The sequence below is a fragment of the Saimiri boliviensis genome, chromosome Y (genome assembly GCF_048565385.1).
Source record: "Saimiri boliviensis isolate mSaiBol1 chromosome Y, mSaiBol1.pri, whole genome shotgun sequence".
Lineage (NCBI taxonomy): Eukaryota > Metazoa > Chordata > Mammalia > Primates > Cebidae > Saimiri > Saimiri boliviensis.
In genome coordinates, this window is record NC_133471.1 from 18,266,856 (window position 1) to 18,286,879 (window position 20,024).

The 20,024-nt window shown below is 44.4% G+C and overlaps 1 non-coding gene across 1 annotated transcript; it reads left to right on the forward strand.

Annotated features, from left to right (window-relative positions):
• Positions 1-9,210: 9,210 nt before the first annotated feature.
• LOC141583078 (U4 spliceosomal RNA) lies at positions 9,211-9,351 on the forward strand. The gene has a single exon (XR_012515831.1). It is a non-coding gene; the product is annotated as a U4 spliceosomal RNA (small nuclear RNA).
• The last annotated feature ends 10,673 nt before the right edge of the window (positions 9,352-20,024 follow it).

The following is a 20,024-nucleotide window of genomic DNA, read 5'->3' on the forward strand; positions in this document are numbered from 1 at the left end:
GATATTTGGGAGTCTGAGGCAGGAGAATCACTTGAAACTGAGAGGCAGAAGTTGCAGTGAGCTGAGGTCATGCCATTGTACTCCCGCCTGAGTGACAGGCACAAAACTCCATCTCAAAAATGGAAAACAAACAAACAAACAAACAAACAAACAAAGACTTACCTGTAATTCTGTGGCCCTCTGCCCTCACCTGGAGTCAGGGAGGGAAGGATGACAGGTGTGGATGGAAGGGTGTCACTGCAGGTGCTCACCTGTCTGGCTGGAAACCCCATGTGGACAGGCAATGCAGCCACAGCAGCAGGTGCCCTGCCCTCCTTCAGGGGCTCCTGAGTCAAGGGCCACACCATAGGCCACACCGCAAGCAGGGAATCCAAAACAGAACATGAGGGATGTTTTGTTACAATTGAGCAATATGTACAGCAGTGGAGGTATCTAATAGGAAAGGCAATTCTATGTTTTTGGAGGGGTTGTGTGTTTTCCTTACTGTAATTAATCAATTAATTGATAAAACATCCTAGTCGACATCCTGGACTATTATGAATATTCGAAAGCACTTTCATCTATACATTGGACAATTAGTTGAAAATCCTAGACAGTTAAGCAGGTGATTTATAATATTTGTGGATATTGAGATTCAGGGATGGGGTGGGCATGGTGGGTCACACCTGTAATCTCAGAACTTTGGGAGGCTGATGCAGGTGAATCCCCTGAGGTCAGGAGTTCGAGACCAGGCGGGCCAACATGGTGAAACCCCGTCTCTACTAAAAATACAAAAATTAGCCAGGAGTAGTGGCACAGGTAGTACCAGCTACTCAGGAGGCTGAGGCAGGAGAATCGCTTAAACCCAGGAGGCAGAGGTTGCAGCATTGAGCTGAGATCATGCCACTGCACTCCAGCCTCAGTGACAGAGCAAGACTCTGTCTCTAAAAAAGAAAAAAAAGGTTGGACATGGTGGCTCAGATCTGTAATCTCAGCACTTTGGGAGGCCGAGGCAGGCAGGTCACGAGGTTAGGAGTTCACCAGCCTGGCCAACATGGTGAAACCACATCTTTACTAAAAATACAAAAATTAGCTGGTGCGGTAGCAAGTCACTGTAATCCCAGCTACGCAGGGGGCTGAGGCAGGAGAATCATTTGAACCTAGATGGCAGGGGTTGCAATGAGCTGAGATCGCACCACTGTGCTTCAGCCTGGGCAACAAAGCAAGACTCCGTCTCAAAAAAATAAAAAAGACAACGAGGGAGGGTGTGAATTCTGGAGCTTAGAGCAGGTACACATCCACTGTTAATGTCACTCAATACTCCAGTGGCTTCTTGTCACCTCCTACCGTACAGCAAATTTCTGGACCCCATGGAGATGGAGACACATGCTGCCACCTTCAGAAACTTCAGTCGCCGAAGGGTACTCACACTTCAGAATGTCACATCCTGCCAGTGTTTTCTTCTCTTTTGAGACTTGCTCCTGGTGGTATTGTTAGCCCGGCTGCCTCTAACGTGAGACTGCAGCTGGAGAGATGCATGTTCATGTCCTGCAACACTATTCAAACAACAAAACAGACACACCACCTGTGGAGGTTTGTTTTGCCGACCCCGACTTAGGCACAAATGAATGAATGCACTCACAACCAGGACATGAATGGGTGGGGATGTTTGTTAACTGCTTTCAGAGGGTGGTTTTAGCAAGCCCAGCCATGACTCCTTGTACCTTCTTACATTTATTTGGTATAGATTGAATAACAGAGCATACTTGTGGATAATTAACATGGTTGAAAGAGTGAGTTTGAATGTGATAAAATCTTTTGGTTTCAGGCCCAGAGAAAACACCCTTCATGTGTCATTCCCCTTTGACCTCCTGCTGAGAGAGCTGTTCAGCACAGGGTTTACATGAGTGAACAGTTAGAATAGAGATGAAGGGATGTGGTTAAACAGGTCACTGGAGAAGCTTGATTGTCCCTGTCTTTCACCCTATGACTTAAAATTTTAATGTAAAGAACTGGTTGCCTTTAGCCCATGCCATTAAAACCTTTTGGCCTTCCAAAAGGTTTGAGGCTATAAATTTCTAACCTTCACTAATATTTCCCTCCTATTTTGCCAGCCACCTTGATTAAATCCCAATGCATGGTGAAAACCACATTTGGAATATTTTAGCTGCTGGCTGTGTGGAAAACCACTTGCATCCCCAGCGTTCAACTATAAAAAGACAAATATTTAAACTGAGGAGCACAGAATTTTGTGACTATAATAAAATATAATATGAGACACTCCTGGCAAAATTTGATGCATGAAAATGCTCATACTTAGATTGCAGACAAACATATGTACATATTAATGGAAGTGCCAGTCACACTTTGGATCTTGTAATCAGGAGGCCATCATTGCATCCTGTGAACGTGAGAACCTAGGTCCAATTCAGCTACTGCTGACAAAGCTTGGGTCATGTGCTTGTTCACAGCCTCTGCTAGCCTCATAACCTTTGTCTTTTATTTTTATTTTTGTGATGAAATCTCATTCTGTTGCCCAGGCTGGAGTGCAGTGGAGCAATCTCAGCTCACTGCAACTTCTGCCTCCCGGGTGTTGAAAATTCGTGCTTTGAATGAAGAGACCCCCCAGCCCCGACAGGCTTTGTGTGGGCAATGTGGCTGTTTATTCACCTGGGTGTAGGTCAGATATGGGCGAAAAGGGCCTTGGCAAAGGGCAGTAGGATGGAAGTTGGTTTTACAGGTTTGCGGCACACAGTGGAAAGTCACAGAGTAATATCAGTTACAGTGGTGGGTAGGAGCAAGGAGTTTACATGACCCCAGGTTCAGTTACAGTGGCAGCTGGGGTGAGGCAGAAGAGCAGTTAAGATGACAGGATGGATGAGGGGTATTCACATTCATAAGAATAGTTGAGATGGCAGGGTTGGATGAGGGGCTTGTCTAGGAAACTCTGCTGGGTTATCAGGGACAATGGCGAACGCAGGTGCGCGGGTGGGAGACGATCAGTCTAGGCAGGCAGGACTTCAGGATGGCATATGGAGATCTGACATACCTGTCTTTTTATATATAGAGAGAAATAATTAGAGAAGAGGGGGTGAGCACAGGGTTTTGGGGGTAAGTATGAAGTTTCTTAAGGATACTTTTTGCCTGACAAGGGATTGCAGGTGCATGTAAAATATATATATATTTCTTTGAGCGGGGGAGACAGGATGGAAATGGGAACAAGACAGGTGTGCAAATAAGGAAGGTCTGGACAATACGTTCTGCATTACAAATGCTTAAGCTGCTGGGGAACTTAGAGGCACCATGCGGTACTGTGGGTCATGGAGAGGAGCATCTGCCGACTTGTGATCGCCTGAATGCGATTTTGTATGAATTGGGAGACTAAGCAGAAGATATAGGGTCCAAACAGGAGAAGAAGAAAGATGGGTTGAAAGGAGTAAGGATTGGGAGGAGCCGTGACTCATTACACAGCATCTAGCCTGTCCAACCAGGTTCAGAATAATCATTTGCCTGATTTGTGCACTTTTGGGCTCTCTTAATTTATTGATGGCATTATATATGAGGCCAGGCTGCTTTACATAAAAACAACATTTTTCCTGGAGCTTTGGACCTGAAAGACAAGGGAACCAGCAAGGACTGCTGCCATTACAGGGCTTAGTGGGGTAACTGTGTAGAGAGAGACCTTTTGTTTTCATGGGGTGTGAGGAAGCTTTCAGTATCTATAAGCAACCACTCACTTTCATTAACAAGATTGTGTTTGAGCAGAGAATGGGAGCCAGATGAGGAGTGAAATGTCAGCTGTAACTGCCTAGAGGAAATGTGTAAACTGGCAACTTAAAGAAAAGCAGGGAATGTAAAAGTAAATGAGTGCAGTGAATTTGGGCAGTTAGGAATAACAGAAACAGACTTTTTGAGGTGTGGTATAAACAGTAGGGGTGACTGCTTAAAGCTGGAGAAGGCAAGGGGCTGCAGGTGAGTGAGGTGTAAAGACAAAACTTTGGAGGTGGTGGGAACTAAAGTGTAAGTGGGGTGGAGCCTGTGATTTTGAGGGATTCTAAGTGTATCAGGGCAGCAGCTGCTGCTGTGCAAGTTGTCATGAGGGCCAGCCCAGGATTGCGAGGTTAAGTTGTTTGGATAAAAAGGCTGCAGGCCATGGGCCTGGCTCCTATGTGAGAAACCTGACTGCACAGCCCTGGACTTTAGCACTATAGAATGAAAAAGTGTTGAGACAGTTTGGGGACAGCTAGGGAGAGAGCTGCTTTTAGAGCTGTTTTTTAAGGAGCAAAAGGAGGAATGAGGAAAGGATTTAGTATTAATAAGGTTGGATAAGTTTTCTTTAGTGAGTTTATACAATGGCTTAGTTAGAATAGCAAAACCTAGTTTCCTGAGTTGAAATAACAACCACACTCAGGCAGGAGATAAGCTGTTGTTTGGTAGAGGGGGTTGGGGTTTTGAAAATTTACTGGATCCGTTTGGTAAGGGGAGCATGTGTATGCTGGCAAAGGATTATAACAGATGGGAAGAAATTTGGGCTTCAGAATGGGATACGTGATTCCCCTTTGAATACAGATGCCGACGAAGACGGAGGGTGAATTAAAAGGTCATGTTTCAATAGACAGGTGATAACAAGCTTTACTTTTAAAGGCAGTTGTGGGATGGGGTATGAGGCTGGGCAAGGTAAGAGTGATTAGGTTCTAAGGGGATGAGGAAGGATGAGTGACTTGTAGTAATGGATAGAAAGGTGGTGTTTTACAGCCAAGGCTTAAGGTTGGGGGATGTAAGGGGAGCTATTGAGGGAGGTACGGGTTTGGGGAGGAGGGTGGCAATGAGGCGTGGCTGTAGCCCAGGAACAGTCAAGGAGGAAGACAATTTCCCTAGGATATTTCAGCCTAGCAGGGGAACTGAAAAGGTGGGGATGATCAAGAAAGAACGTGGAAGGGAGTGCTGGCCTGATTGACACCAGATGTGGGGAGTTTTGAGAGGCCTGGAGGCCTGGCCCTCAATTCCCATAACAGCATGGTGGCCAAGGACACAAGTCCTTGAAAAGAAGGCTACATGGGGTGGATGCCTCCGTGCTGATTAAGAAGGGAATAGACTTGCCCTCTACGTAAGAGTTACCCTAAGTTTGGCATCTGTGAAGGTCCAGTGGGCTTCGGAGATGGTGGGGCAGCATCAGTCTTTAGCTCCAAAGTGAGGTTGGAGCTTCAGTAGCTCTGAGAGCAGCGACCTGAGTCAGACAGTTGACTTTCTGTGGGGGACCCGCACAGATGGGGCAGGGCTCAAGAGGAGTCCCAGGCTGTGGGCATTCCTGTGCCCAGTGGCCAGGTTTCTGACACATGAAGCAAGTTCCGGGGGGCAGTTGGACACGCTGCAGTGTGGGTGCTCTGAAGTCTCTGTGAGCCAGAGGCATGGCTGGTGTTTGTCTTATGGAGGAGGAAGCATCTACAGTTCTGAGATGTGCAGCCTGGCAGATTTCTCCCTGTTATTGAACACCTTGAAGATAATGTTACCTAATTTCTGTGGTGGGGTTTGAGGGCCATATTCTAATTTCTTCACTTTTTGTAATGTTAGGGTTGACTGGTTGATAAAATGCATATTAACCTTTTTTTAGGGGTGAGAGTGGAAGTAAGGATGGCATTTAAGTCATTCCAGGTGAGATTATAGGACTGGGTGGAGTATTGGAGGATCTGATGAAAAGGAGCCTAACTGGTGGTCGATTTTGGAAAAGTCAGGTAAAGGGAAGTAATGTCACTCTAACTATGCCTTTGGCTCCAGCCACCTCTGAAAGGGGGATTGTTGGGCAGGGGTGCAGGAGGCAGTGACAGGACTAACTGTAAGCCAGGGCATGTATGAGGTGGGGAGGTGACAGAAAGGGCATGAAGATGAGGGTTGTGGGCAGAGAAAGAGGAGGAAGGCTCTGGGGTGGGGTTAGGTCCTGGATTAGGGCCTAGTTCACAGGCGGGAAGGAGGAAGGACGGAAGGTTGATGGACAGGGAGGATTCTGGCTAACCTGCAGAGGCAGGAGGGGCAGACAGAAGCCAAGAGAAGGAGTAGAGATTAGGGAGGGGTTGGTGTGTAAAAAAAATGCCTGGACGTAGGGAATTTCAGACCATTTGCCCATGTTGTGATGGAATTGCCTTAATTTTATAAAATAGAGATGAAAGGTGCCAATGTTTGGCCAATGGAGCCATTGTTTAACTTGTATTAAGATCATGCAGTGGCCCAGTAAAGAGAACAGTGTTTTCAGATAAGTTTGGGTTTTAGGTTAGTGGACAGTTGGAGAGGTTTGAGGTTCTTTAGAACACAGGCCAGTGAAGAGGAGGGAGGAATAGAGGATGGACGATTGTCCTTGGTTATGGAAAGGCAGAAGAGACAAGGTGAATAGGCATGCAACCTAGCTGCTCAACAGGCGTCCCTCGGTGAGCCTGGGTTGAACCTCGTCATTGGTGAGCATAGAGAGCGTCCTTTATGTTACCTGCCACCAATATCGGCCCTGAGCCTTTTGAGCGAGTGACTGGGGTGAACGTCTCCATGATAGTCAAGCCCCTGGGAAAAGTGCTTGCAGTGGAAAAATGATGAAACCAAAAGGGGGAGGAAGTAGAAAGGAAAAGATAAAAGAATGGGAAAGAAAAAAAGACACACTTCTTACCAAAACAGCCAGTGGTGTGTGTGTGGGCTGGTTTGATGACCTAGATCGGTAGGTCAATCTCTTCATGGAAGAAGCACAAGAACAGGAATGGGGGTTTGGTCTCCTGAAGGAGTTCCCTCACACCGGGTTTTGGTACCAAAATGCTGAAAATTCACGCTTTGAATGAAGAGACCCCCTCACCAGGCAGGCTTTGTGTGAGCCATGTGTCTGTTTATTCACCTGGGTGCAGGTCGGCTATGGCCAAAAATGGTGTTTGCAAAGGGCAGTGGGGTGGTAGCTGGTTTTACAGGTTTGGGGTGGGCAGTGGAAATTTACAGAGTAAGATCAGTTACAGTGGTGGGTAAGGGCAAGGAGTGTACTTGACCACAAGTTCAGTTACAGTGGTGTCTGGGGCAGTGAGGCAGAAGAGCAGTTAAGATGACAGGATGAGTGAGGGGTATTCACATTCATAAGAACAGTTGAAATGGCAGGGTTGGTTGAAGGACCTGTCCAGGGAAGCTCCACTGGGTACTCAGAAACAATGGCAAATGAGGGAATGGGGGTGTAGGAGATGGGGTGCGGGGAAGGGTGGGAGAGGATCGGGAGGCAAGCAGGACTTCAGACTTTTAGGTTCCAGGTTTGCATATGGAGACCTGACACCGGGTTTAAGCAATTTCCTGCCTCCGTCTCCCAAATAGCTGGGATTATAGGTGCCCACCACCACGCCCGGCTAATTTTTGTGTTTTTAGTAGAGACGGGGTTTCTTCATCTTGGCCAGACTGGTCTTGAACTCCTGACATCACGATCCACCTTTCTCTGTCTCCCAGAGTGCTGGGATTACAGGTGTGAGCCACTGTGCCTGACCACCTCGTAGTCTTTGTCCGAAATACAGAGGCAGAGGTATTCTTCCCAGGGCCATCCATGGTCCAGTGAGACGAGTTATCAGGTCTCTCAGCAGAGTAATTCGGACTAGAGAGGCTCCACAGCTGTTCTCTTTCCACAGTTGTTAAGAGCAATTGTGAGTGAGACTGGAAAGTAGCCTAGGTGGGAGAGTGGCCATGTGCGGGGAGGAGGTGACCCAGTGAGGAAGGAGACCCAACCATCTAAGGTCACCTCCCCCTTGACTTCTACACTGTATTTCAATAGAAGTAAAGGCTGACTGACCGGGCGCCACCTTATAGATTGCAGGCATGGCGTGGGGGAATCTTTCTGGAAGGCGTTGTTTTAACTTAGAGTTCAAGCTCCCACTCCACACCTATGTCGTGGACCAAGACCCTTTCCCATGTAATTTCTAGAACTGTAAACCCAACACCCTTTCGCGTGTCATATCTGGAGTTGTAAGCCTATGTAAAGCCGGGCTTCTGATTGTTAGAGGAGCTTGGCCCTCAGGCAGTTATGCCGCCTTGCCCCAGAGCGTCCTCTGCTGTTGGCCATGGGCACTGCAGGGCCCTCTCGCTCACAGCACTGGCAGAGGACGCGCGCCCTCTGGTGGCCGTCCCTCTGCACCACTTAAAGTCGGAGCACAGAGTGTTCAGAGCTGTCATTCTGGAAATGTAAACTGACACGGAGCACACTAGCCTGTGTGTTTCCAAAAAGGAAGAAGAAATAATTAATTGGAAACCATAGGAATGAAATAAACATGGATGCACGTTTTACAACTAATGCAAAAATTCACTCAACATAGTCTTTGCACTTAAAATGCAAAACTGTCAGAGGCATCTTGACCGTAGTGATTTTATTTTAAATGAAAGCTTTAGAAAAAAGCTAAATCTAAGCAGCTGCAGGGCTCATGAGTGTAATTCCAGCACTCTAGAAGACCAAGTCGGGATGATTACTTGAGATCAGGAGCTCAAGACCAGCCTAGGAAAATACTGAGATCCTCATGTCTACAAAAAATATAAAAATTAGCTGACATGGTGGCTCGTGCCTGTGATTGGAGGATTGCTTGAGCCCAGGAGTTTGAGGCCTCAGGGAGCCAGCCATGATTACACCACTGCATTCAATCCTGGGAGACAGAGTCAGACTCTCTCTCTCTCTCTCTCTCTCTCTCTCTCTCTCTCTCTCTCTCTCTCTCTCACACACACACACACACACACACACACAGATTATATCTGTTGGATTATATATTTAGGGATTGAGCACTTATGGTTATAAAATATCGTTGTAGGAACAAGTTAATAACTAAGTAACAACCCAAAACTTATAAAAATATGCCAATACTTTAAACAAAATGCATTCTTAATTAAAAAATAAATTTTAAAGATAATAGTACACTCATAAATTATTGTTAAAATCAATAGTAACAAAGAAAAATAGCAATACTAATAGCCTGACACAAACTGATCGCAATCCTTCGTAAGAGACAGCACTATTCTTAATAACCTATATAAACAAACATTAAGTAATTCTGTTTGTACGTTAATATGCTGGGATTACAGGTGTGATTACTTAATGTTTACATTAATGTAAACATTAAGTAATCACACCTGCAATCCCAGTACTTTGGGAGGCTGAGGAGGGCAGGTAACCTGAGGCCAGGACTTGGACACCAGCATGGCCGACATGGTGAAACCCAGTCTCTACTAAAAAAAATAAAATAAAATAACTTTGCACAGTAGCAGTATCGTAGCCAATGAGGTTTATCTGAGGTGCGATTATTGCTAATTGAAAACTTTTCCCAATACCTCGCCATGATGACTAGAAATATAGTCAGCATTGGCAATGTTTGGAAGTCTCTACAGGGATGGAATTTAAAAAATTAAATAAAAAAATAAAAATAAATTAAAATGGAAAAGAAATTAAAAGAAAAATAGATTGATGTGGTGGTGCACACCTGTAATCCCACCTACTTGGGAGGTTGTGTCAGGAGAATCCTTAAACCCAGAAAGCAGGAATTTTAGTGAGCGGAGATCATGTCATTGTAACAAGAACAAAACTCCATCTCTCAAAAAAATTTTTATTCTTTAAAACAGGTGCATTCTTTCTCTTGCTTTCTGAGGACTCCCTGCCCTGTCACTTAGTAGTGGATAATAAACTCTATTAAAGTCACTAGACTGTGACTTGCCATAACTCATTTTGTGTGAGATTCAAAATTCTGTTGCTGTGGTCTGGGACAAGACCCCTCTTCTGGAGACAAATATATATATTTATTTTTATTGCATTATAGGTTTTGGGGTACATGTGATGAACATGCAAGATTGTTGCATAGGTACACACATGGCAGTGTGGTTTGCTGCCTTCCGTCCCCTCACCTGTATCTGTCATTTCTCTCCATGCTATCTCTTCCCACCTCCCCACCCCCCGCCCCTCCCTCATTTCCCCCCAACGGACCCCAGTGTGTAGTGCTTCCCTCCCTGTGTCCATGTGTTCTCATTGTTCAACACCCGCCTATGAGTGAGAATATATGGTGTTTGATTTTCTGCTCTTGTGTCACTTTGCTGAGAATGATGCTTTCCAGGTTCATCCATGTCCCTACAAAGGACGTGAACTCATCGTTTTTGATGGCTGCGTAATATTCCATGGTGTATATGTACCACATTTTCCCTATCCAGTCTATCTTCGTTGGGCATTTGGGTTGGTTCCAGGTCTTTGCTATTGTAAACAGTGCTGCAATGAGCATTCATGTGCACGTGCCCTTGTAGTAGAATGATTTATAATCCTTTGGATATATACCCAGTAATGGGATTGCTGGGTCAAATGGGATTTCTATTTTTAGGTCCTTGAGGAATCGCCACACTGTCTTCCACAATGGTTGAATTAATTTACATTCCCACCAACAGTGTAAAAGTGTTCCTATTTCTCCACATCCTCTCCAGGATCTGTTGTTTCCCGATTTTTTAATGATTGCCATTCTAAGTGGTGTGAGATGGTATCTCAATGTGGTTTTGATTTGCATTTCTCTGATGACCCAGTGATGATGAGCATTTTTTCATATGTTTGTTGGCCTCCCGTATGTCTTCTTTTGTAAAATATCTGTTCATATCCTTCGCCCATTTTTGAATAGGCTTGTTTGTTTTTTTTCTTGTAAATCTGCTTTAGTACTTTGTAAATTCTGGATATCAGCCCCTTGTCAGATAGGTAGGCTGCAAAAATTTTTTCTCATTCTGTTGGTTGCCAATTCACTCTACTGACTGTTTCTTTTGCCGTGCAGAAGCTGTGGAGTTTGATTAGGTCCCATTTGGCTATTTTGGCCTTTGTTGCCATTGCTTTTGGTGTTTTGGTCATGAAGTCCTTGCCTACACCTATGTCCTGAATGGTTTTGCCTAGATTTTCTTCTAAGGTTTTTATGGTATTAGGTCTGATGTTTAAGTCTTTAATCCATCTGGAGTTAATTTTGGTGTAAGGTGTCAGGAAGGGGTCCAGTTTCTGCTTTCAGCACGTGGCTAGCCAGTTTTCCCAACACCATTTATTAAACGAGGAGTCCTTTCCCCATTGCTTGTTTTTGTCAGGTTTGTCGAAGATAAGATGGTTGTGGGTATGTTGTATTTCCTCTGAGGCCTCTGTTCTGTTCCATTGGTCTATATCTCTGTTTTGGTACCAGTACCATGCTGTTTTGATTACTGTAGCCTTGTAGTATAGTTTGAAGTCCGGTAGTGTGATGCCTCCTGCTTTGTTCTTTTTGCTTAGAATTGACTTGGCTATGCGGGCTCTCTTTTGGTTCCATATGAAGTTTAATGTGTTTTTTTCCAGTTCTGTGAAGAAGGTCATTGGTAGCTTGATGGGAATAGCGTTGAATCTGTAAATTACTTTGGGCAGTATGGCCATTTTCACGATGTTGATTCTTCCTAACCGTGAACATGGAATGTTTCTCCATCTGTTTGTATCCTCTCTTATTTCGTTGAGCAATGGCCTGTAGTTCTCCTTGAAGAGGTCCTTTATGTTCCTTGTTAGTTGTATTCCTAGGTACTTTATTCTCTTTGTAGCAATTGTGAATGGCAGTTCGTGCTTGATTTGGCTCTCTTGAAGTCTATTACTGGTGTATAGGAATGCTTGTGATTTTTGCACGTTGATTTTGTATCCTGAGACTTTGCTGAAGTTGTTTATCAGTTTCAGGAGACTTTGGGCTGAGATGATGGGGTCTTCCAGATATACAATCATGTCATCTGCAAATAGAGACAATTTGATTTCCTCCTTTCCAATTTGGATACCCTTTATTTCTTTTTCTTGCCTGATTGCTCTGGCTAGAACTTCCAGTAATATATTGAATAGGAGTGGTGAGAGAGGGCACCCTTGTCTAGTGCCAGATTTCAAAGGGAATGCTTCCAGTTTTTGCCCATTCAGTATGATATTGGCTGTTGGTTTGTCGTAAATAGCTTTTATTGTTTTGAGATACATTCCGTCAATACCTAGTTTATTGAGGGTTTTTAGCATAAAGCGTTGTTGAATTTTGTCAAAAGCCTTCTCTGCATCAATTGAGACAATCATGTGGTTTTTGTCTTTTGTTCTGTTTATGTGGTGAATTATGTTTATGGACTTGCGTATGTTGAACCAGCCTTGCATCCCCGGGATGAATCCTACATGATCATGGTGGATGAGCTTTTTGATATGCTGTTGCAATCAGTTTGCCAGTATTTTATTGAAGATTTTTGCATCTATGTTCATCATGGATATTGGCCTGAAATTTTCTTTTCTTGTTGAGTCTCTGCCGGGTTTTGGTATCAGGATGATGTTTGTCTCGTAAAATGCTTTGGGAAGGATTCCCTCTTTTTGGATTCCCTGCAATAGTTTCAGAAGGAGTGGTATCAGCTCCTCTTTGTATGTCTGGTAGAATTCAGCTGTGAACACATCTGGACCTGGGCTTTTTTTGGGTGGTAGGCTCTTTATTGCTGCCTCGACTTCAGACCATGTTATTGGTCTATTCAGGGTTTCAGCTTCTTCCAGGTTTAGACTTGGGAGGATGCAGGTGTCCAGGAATTTATCCATTTCTTCCAGGTTTACTAGTTTATGTGCATAGAGTTGTTTGTAATAATCTCTGATGATGGTTTGGATTTCTGTGGAATCTGTGGTGATATCCCCTTTATCGTTTTTTATTGCATCAATTTGGTTATTCTCTCTTTTCTTTTTTATTAATCTGGCTAGTGGTCTGTCTATTTTGTTGATCTTTTCAAAAAACCAGCTCCTGGATTTATTGATTTTTTGAAGAGTTTTTTGTGTCTCTATTTCCTTCAATTCTGCTCTGATCTTACTTATTTCCTGTCTTCTGCTAGGTTTTGAGTTTTTTTGATCTTGCTCCTCTAGCTCTTTCAATTTTGATGATAGCCTGTCAATTTTAGATCTCTCCTTTCTTCTCATGTGGGCACTCATTGCTATATATTTTCCTCTAGAGACTGCTTGAAATGTGTCCCAGAGATTCTGGTATGTTGTGTCTTTGTTCTCATTGGTTTCGAAGAACATCTTTATTTCTGCCTTCATTTCATTGTTTATCCAGTCAACATTCAAGAGCAAGTTGTTCAGTTTCCATGAAGCTGTGCGATTCTGAGTTAGTTTCTGCATTCTGAGTTCTAACTCGATTGCACTGTGGTCTGAGAGACTGTTTGTTATGATTTCTGTTCTTTTGCATTTGCTGAGGAGTGATTTATTGCCAATTATGTGGTCAATTTTAGAGTAGGTATGATGTGGTGCTGAGAAAAATGTATATTCTGTAGTTTTGGGGTGGAGAGTTCTGTAAATGTCTATTAGGTTTGCTAGTTCCAGGTCTGAGTTCAGGTCCTGGCTATCCTTGTTGATTTTCTGTCTGGTTGATCTGTCTAATATTGACAATGGGGCGATAAAGTCTCCCACTATTATTGTGTGGGAGTCTAAGTCTCTTTGTAAGTCATTAAGAACTTGCCTTATGTATCTGGGTGCTCCTGTATTGGGTGCATATATATTTAGGATCGTTAGCTCTTCTTGTTGCAGTGATCCTTTTAACATTATGTAATGTCCTTCTTTGTCTCTTTTGATCTTTGTTGCTTTTAAGTCTATTTTATCAGAGATTAGAATTGCAACTCCTGCCTTTTTTTTGCTCTCCATTTGCTTGGTAGATCTTCCTCCATCCCTTTATTTTGAGCCTTTGTGTATCCTTGCATGTAAGATGGGTTTCCTGGATACAGCACACTGATGGGTTTTGGCTTTTTATCCAATTTGCCAGTGTGTGTCTTTTGATTGGGGCATTTAGTCCATTGACATTTAGGGGTAGTATTGTTATGTGTGAATTTGATACTGTCATTTTGATGCTACCTGGCTGTTTTGTTGGTTAGTTGATGCAGCTTCTTGATTGTGTTGATGCTCTTTTACCATTTGGTGTGTTTTTGGAGTGGCTGGTACTGGTTGTTCCTTTATATGTGTAGAGCCTCTTTCAGGAGTTCTTGTAGAGCAGGTTTGGTGGTGATGAAATCTCTGAGTGCTTGCTTGTTCACAAAGGATTTTATTTTTCCTTCACTTATGAAGCTTAGTTTGGCTGGATAGGAGATTCTGGGTTGAAAGTTCTTTTCTTTAAGGATGTTGAATATTGGCCCCCAATCTCTTCTGGTTTGTAGGGTTTCTGCTGAGAGATCTGCTGTGAGTCTATTGGTCTTCCCTTTGTGAGTAACCCAATCTTTCTCTCTGGCTGCCCTTAGCATTTTCTCTTTCATTTCAACCCTGGTGAATCTGACGATTATGTGCCTTGGGGTTGCTCTTCTTGAGGAATATCTTTGTGGTGTTCTCTGTATTTCCTGGATTTGAATATTGTTCTGCCTTGCTAGGTTGGGGAAGTTTTCCTGGATAATATCCTGAAGAGTATTTTCCAGCTTGGATTCATTCTCTTCATCACATTCAGGTACACCTATCAGACGTAGATTAGGTCTTTTCACATATTCCCACATTTCTTGAAGATTTTGTTCATTCCTTTTTGCGCTTTTTTCTCTGTTCTTGCCTTCTCTTTTTATTTCATTGAGTTGATCTTCGACCTCTGATATCCTTTCTTCTGCTTGGTCAATTCGGCTGTTGAAGCTTGTGCATGCTTCACGAAGTTCTCGTGTTGCGTTTTTCAGCTCCATCAATTCACTTATACTCCTCTCTATGCTGTCCATTCTCGTCAGCAGTTCGTCCAATCTTTTTTCAAGGTTCCTATTTTCTTTGCGTTGGGTTAGAACATGTTCTTTTAGCTCATTGTAGTTTCTTACTACCCACCTTCTGAAGTCTGATTCTGTCATTTCATCACCTTCCTTCTCCATCCAGTCTGGTTCCCTTGCTGGTGAGGAGTTGTGATCCCTTTTAGGAGGAGAGGTGTTCCGGTTTCGGGAGTTTTCATCCTTTTTGTGCTGGTTTCTTCCCATTTTTGTGGGTTTATCCACCTGTTGTCTGTCTCTGTCCCAGGGATTTGGAGCTTTATGAGTTTCCGTTGCACTACTGCCTTTTTTGATTTTTCTTTCAGGTCTGACCAGCCCAGCTAGCAGCAAGCCTAGCCACTGCCTGCCTGCAGGGGCTTTGCTGAGCTGCTGTGGGCTCCGCCCAGCTTCCCTGAGCTCTTCCCTTTTTATATGGGCATAGTTAGAACTGTCTCGGCAATGGTGGCCCCGCCTCTGTTATGGCGGATTCTCTCTGTTGTGCCAGGTTGCCTCGGCAAGGGCTGCCTGCCTCCATAGCGTGGAGAGTCTCAGTAATGGCGGAAGCCCCTCTGCCACCAAGCCAGACCGTCCGGTTCAGCTGTGCTTGGTTCAGAGGGCTCAACCCAGAGGGTTTCCAATTACTGTTTTTGTTTTCGTTGTTGTTGGGGGTGGAGGTGTGGGACCAACTGAGCCTGATCGCCTGGCTCCCTGACTCAGAGTCTTTTCTTTTAAGTTGAAGGACCCCACGTTCCGGTCCCTTGTTGAAAAGGCGCTGGGATCTCCCGTGCTGCGACTCAGGGAGTCGGCTCGAACTGTGGCGCCGGCTCCTGGCGGATTTTTTGCCTAGGAATCTCCTGGCCTGACTCGCTATTTCAGATGAATGGGCAACTCTGCCGTCTCAGCGCTCTGCTCGCCAGCTAAGAGGGCTCCCAGACCAGTGGCTTTTGTATGGAGAACCGCAGCAACAGGGCGTGGTCACAGCAGCCACGTGGGCGGAATCAGCCACGCGGGGGCCAAAACAACCGCACCAGCTGGGACTGCGACGCTGGCGACCCCTCTGCCTGGGTATCTCCTGGTCTGTGGGCAATAAGAGTTCACCTGGAAATGCGGCGTCCACTCACCCTCTGCACTTTCACTGGGAGCTGAAGTCCTGAGCTGTTCTTAGGCGGCCATCTTCCCAGCATTCTCCCTGTAGATAAAATTATATGAATTCTTTTCTTGTCTTTTCTTTCTTTCTTTTTTTTTTTTTTTTTTTTTTTTTTTTTTTTTTTTTTTTTTTTGAGACAAAGTCGCTCTGTTGCCCAGGCTGGAGTCAAATGGCGTGATCTCGACTCCCTGCAGCCTGTGCCTTCCAGGTTCAAGTGATTCTTCTGTTTCAGCATCCTGAGTAGCTGAAATTACAGGCACCTGCCACCACACTGGCTAATTTTTGAATTTCTAGTAGAGACAGACTATTCCAAAGTTGGCCAGAGCAGTCTTGAACTGTTGACCTCAGGTGATCCACATGCATCAGCCGCCTAAAGTAGTGGGCTTATAGATGTGAGCTACCTTCCCTGGCTGGCTTGTAACCTTGGTGATCACTTGTATATGGAGGGAAAACATGATGTTTTCATGAGCGCCTGGGTGCAGATGGGCTGAGGCCTAAAATGGTGTCAGACCTAAGTGAGGGTGAGGCTGGGGTTTTCTAGACTCTTGTAAATGGGACATGTTCCAGTCTGATGTAACTGTTCCATGTTACCTGGACAGCCTCTCTCCTGATCTTCAGGGGATCTTTGTCTTCTGGCCTGCCCTTTTCTGGCTTCTGCTCACTTGCTGACCCATGCTGCTGGTGCACGTGGTCTTGTACCCTGGGATCAAGCCTGAGGAGGGAGTTTTTATCCCCCAAAGTTTTCAAGCCCCGGGGAGAGTCTTTCTTTAGGGAGAGTAGGCTGGCTATTTCTTCTTTGTTAGGCACAACTTGGTTTTGCAGGTGCAGTGTGGTGCCTCAAGTCGAAAGCTTGACTCCTCATATGGGCCAGACCTTACGTGCCTGTTTCTGTGACTACCAGGCCACTTTGAGGCTGAGAGACAGTTTTATCTTGCCTCTGTTCTGCACATGTTTGTGGATGCCTTCTCTGTTGACAGATCTGGGGGTCCACAAGATAGAATTCTGTGAAGAGATCTCAAAGGTCATTAGTCCACAGTGTTTATCATATGACTTCCACAATCAAAGATGAATAAAATATAGAGGCGTATTTAACAATAAGGTTGATGGTTCACCTGTGCTAGGCAGTGTTTTAGATTCTTCAGACACCAAGGAGTTGAGACAATCTTTTGCCTTAGAGGTTTGCGTCTGTAAGTCCTGGTATAGAGAGCTGTGTGTGTTAAAATGTCTGATTTATCAGGCGGGATCTGGGCTGTCTGTAAGCTTAGTTGAGGGGAGGCTGGTGTCAAGCAAGTAGCCAGTACACCCTCAACATCTCAGTTCTTCTCCACCAATGTGCCAATTCTAGTATTGATGCGGAGGTCCTCAGAGCGACTTAAGAGGGGAAGTAGTCACTGTGCTCTGTGGTTAGCTTGTTTAGGAGCGTACATTGTAAATCCTCTCCCGAGAAAACATTGGAAACAAGTAATCTTTCAGCTTGAGTTTCTCATAAATAGCAGGTAGTCATATAAACCAGAGCATGTATACCACAGGGCAACATGAGGATCGCTTTGCCACCCTTTCTCCCAGCGGCCTAAGTGGGTACCTACACAGAATAATGTGTGCAGCCTCACTGTGTTAAAGTCCAGTGCTTTGTGCTTGGAGTGTCATCAGGAAAGGGCCCCTGACTTGGAAGGTTGCTGAACCGCTGTGGAGGGAAGGAGGGGGCATGTGATGCTGCTGGGTCTGTGTCTCGCTCTGTGACAGGAGGCATGAGATAGCCTTGGTCTTATGAAGACCTTGGGCCTTGGGTGTCCTAGCTCACTTCAGCCCCAAGAAGCCTGATGCAGGTGCTGGGCCCTGGTTCTGGAGGTGAGAATATAGCGAGGGCTTCCACTGCATGACTGGCAGAGTGGGCATTCAGGTGCCTATTTGGGAACTGCTATGGAGTCCTGTGCCAGATGCAGTGGTGCACAGCTGGGAGCCAAGGGTCCCTGCTTCTGCTGGAGAATCTGGGCAGATGTAATGGGTTAAGGTTAGTGGTAGGGTTAGAGGTTAAATTTAGGGTTGGTGTTGGGGTTTGGGGGTTGGGGTCAAGGTTCAAGGGTCAAGGGTCAGGGCTAAAGAGTAGGATGAGGGATTGGGGTAGGGGTAGGGGTAGGGTCACGGGGTTAGTGGTTAGGGTTAGAGGTTAAGGGGTTGAGGGTGAGAGTAATAAGCAGATTACTAAAAGCAATTCTGCTTCACTTCAATAGCAACCTTCTCCAACTCATTTTGTCTCCACAAACTTATTATTCTGAGAAGAATCCCAGGCTTCTTAAAGCACTCAGTGACTTTTCACACCTTAAATCTGAAATTCTGTCTTCTTTTGCTGTATGCATAGTTCAAACATACAAGGCGAGGCAAAGCCAGATGCCTTCCTTAAGGGACCCTAGAAGTTTCTCTCTTTCTCTCTCTGGACCAAAATGAATTCTCTGGAGCATCAGTGCTAACCTTCAAAAGCCAACCCCATTTGTGAGATCTCCTTTAAAACTACTGTGGACCCAAGCATTTATATTTATATGGTATTAATTTAGTATTTATATTAATATAAGGGAAAACGTTTAAATCTCTCTACGCCACATGTGTCTCTGGCTTATTGCCCAATTAATTGTTGCCTCAGTATAAACTTTGGTTTCTGTCTCTAATTTTTGTCGGAAAGAATATAACTGATATCAAAACACCTACTTTTATTTTAGGGACTCGTGCTGCAATCTCCATTCCTTCCTTTTTTCTTGCAATCTGTGTGGAAGTTCTTTAATGTGAACATTTTGACCACCTTCATGCTCCCATGTCCACTGTCAGCACATTCAGACTTATCCAGACAAGGCTGTCATCTTAGGGCAGGGATTTTTTAGGAATCTTTATTTTACTGTGATACGGTTGGCACTCCTTTGACTCACTGTATCACCCCAGAGTTCTTTTCCTTTTAGGAGCCTAGGAGGGCAGAAAAAAATAAGTAGGTGAACAATTAAACCTTCTGAGTCAGGAGAGAGTCCCATTGTGTTAAGCAACATTGCAGAACATCGTATGTAGTAATCTAGCAGATGAGCCACGTGGCTGCTGAGCACACATGCCCACTTGCTGCTGTGAGCTCAGACTCCCTCATCATTAGTCTTTTCTATCTCTGGAGGGAATAATAAGGGCCACTTATTAACCTATAAATCATAGAGAGTTAAAGGTGTTTCCCCAAAACACTGAGGACAGAATGAAAGGTGAGGAATGTTAGCCACAGCTCAGAAGTGCAGGAAAGTCTCTCGATGTGGATTGTTGGAGAAATGCAGGTCTTTTTACTTTTGGAAGTCTCCATAGAATGGGATCAAGGAATCTGCCCATTCTAGGATGAATAATGGTATATTAGACACCCTCAAATATTTATCCCAAGCCTTCATTTAGGGTTCCTAATGAGTTTGTTTAGCCATCACAGTCTCCGATAATAAGTATGACTTTGGAATCTCTCCACAGTCCAAATTAGCACTGTCTTTTAATGTTGAGTCTCTCATTATTCTCACTTGACATATCTTATGTATCCCACAGGCATGCTAATAACACATCATGCTCACTGTTACCTTTGCAAACAGAATTGAATTTTACTTAGTCTGGAGGAGTGTACTTCACATGTCCAGACCCAGTTCTGACTCATTCTTCAGCCCCGCATCAGTCAGTGGGGGCTAGGTTAAACCACGGTGACAAACAACCTCCAAGTTTCAGTGGCTCAAAAATCTTCTTCCTCATTTATTTGCATCTCTTTACGGGTCAAATGAGTGGTCGCTTTGTGCCGTGTTGTCCTAACACTGGAATCGAAAATGAAGAAGGTACCATCAATAATATCCCCATTGCTCTAGAAAAGGCAAAAAGCATGCTGGATAAAACTGTTTCTTGGAGATTTCTCCTGAAAAAGACATATTATCTCTTCTCACCTGCGATGGCAAAAAAAAAAAAAAAAAAAAAAAAAAAAAAATTATGTGGCCATGCAAAAATTTAAGTAGATGGGATAGAATCATCAGAATGCATTCATAAAAAATGAACTGAAAATATGAGGAGAACAGCACCAATGACTATAGTGAATGCCAACATGCATTCCTGACAACCTAGTGCTGCTACCACTCACACTTCTTCTGTCTTGCAAAGTATTAGAACTTCTTATCTGAAGCCATACCACTCAGAGGGACTGCATAATACATAA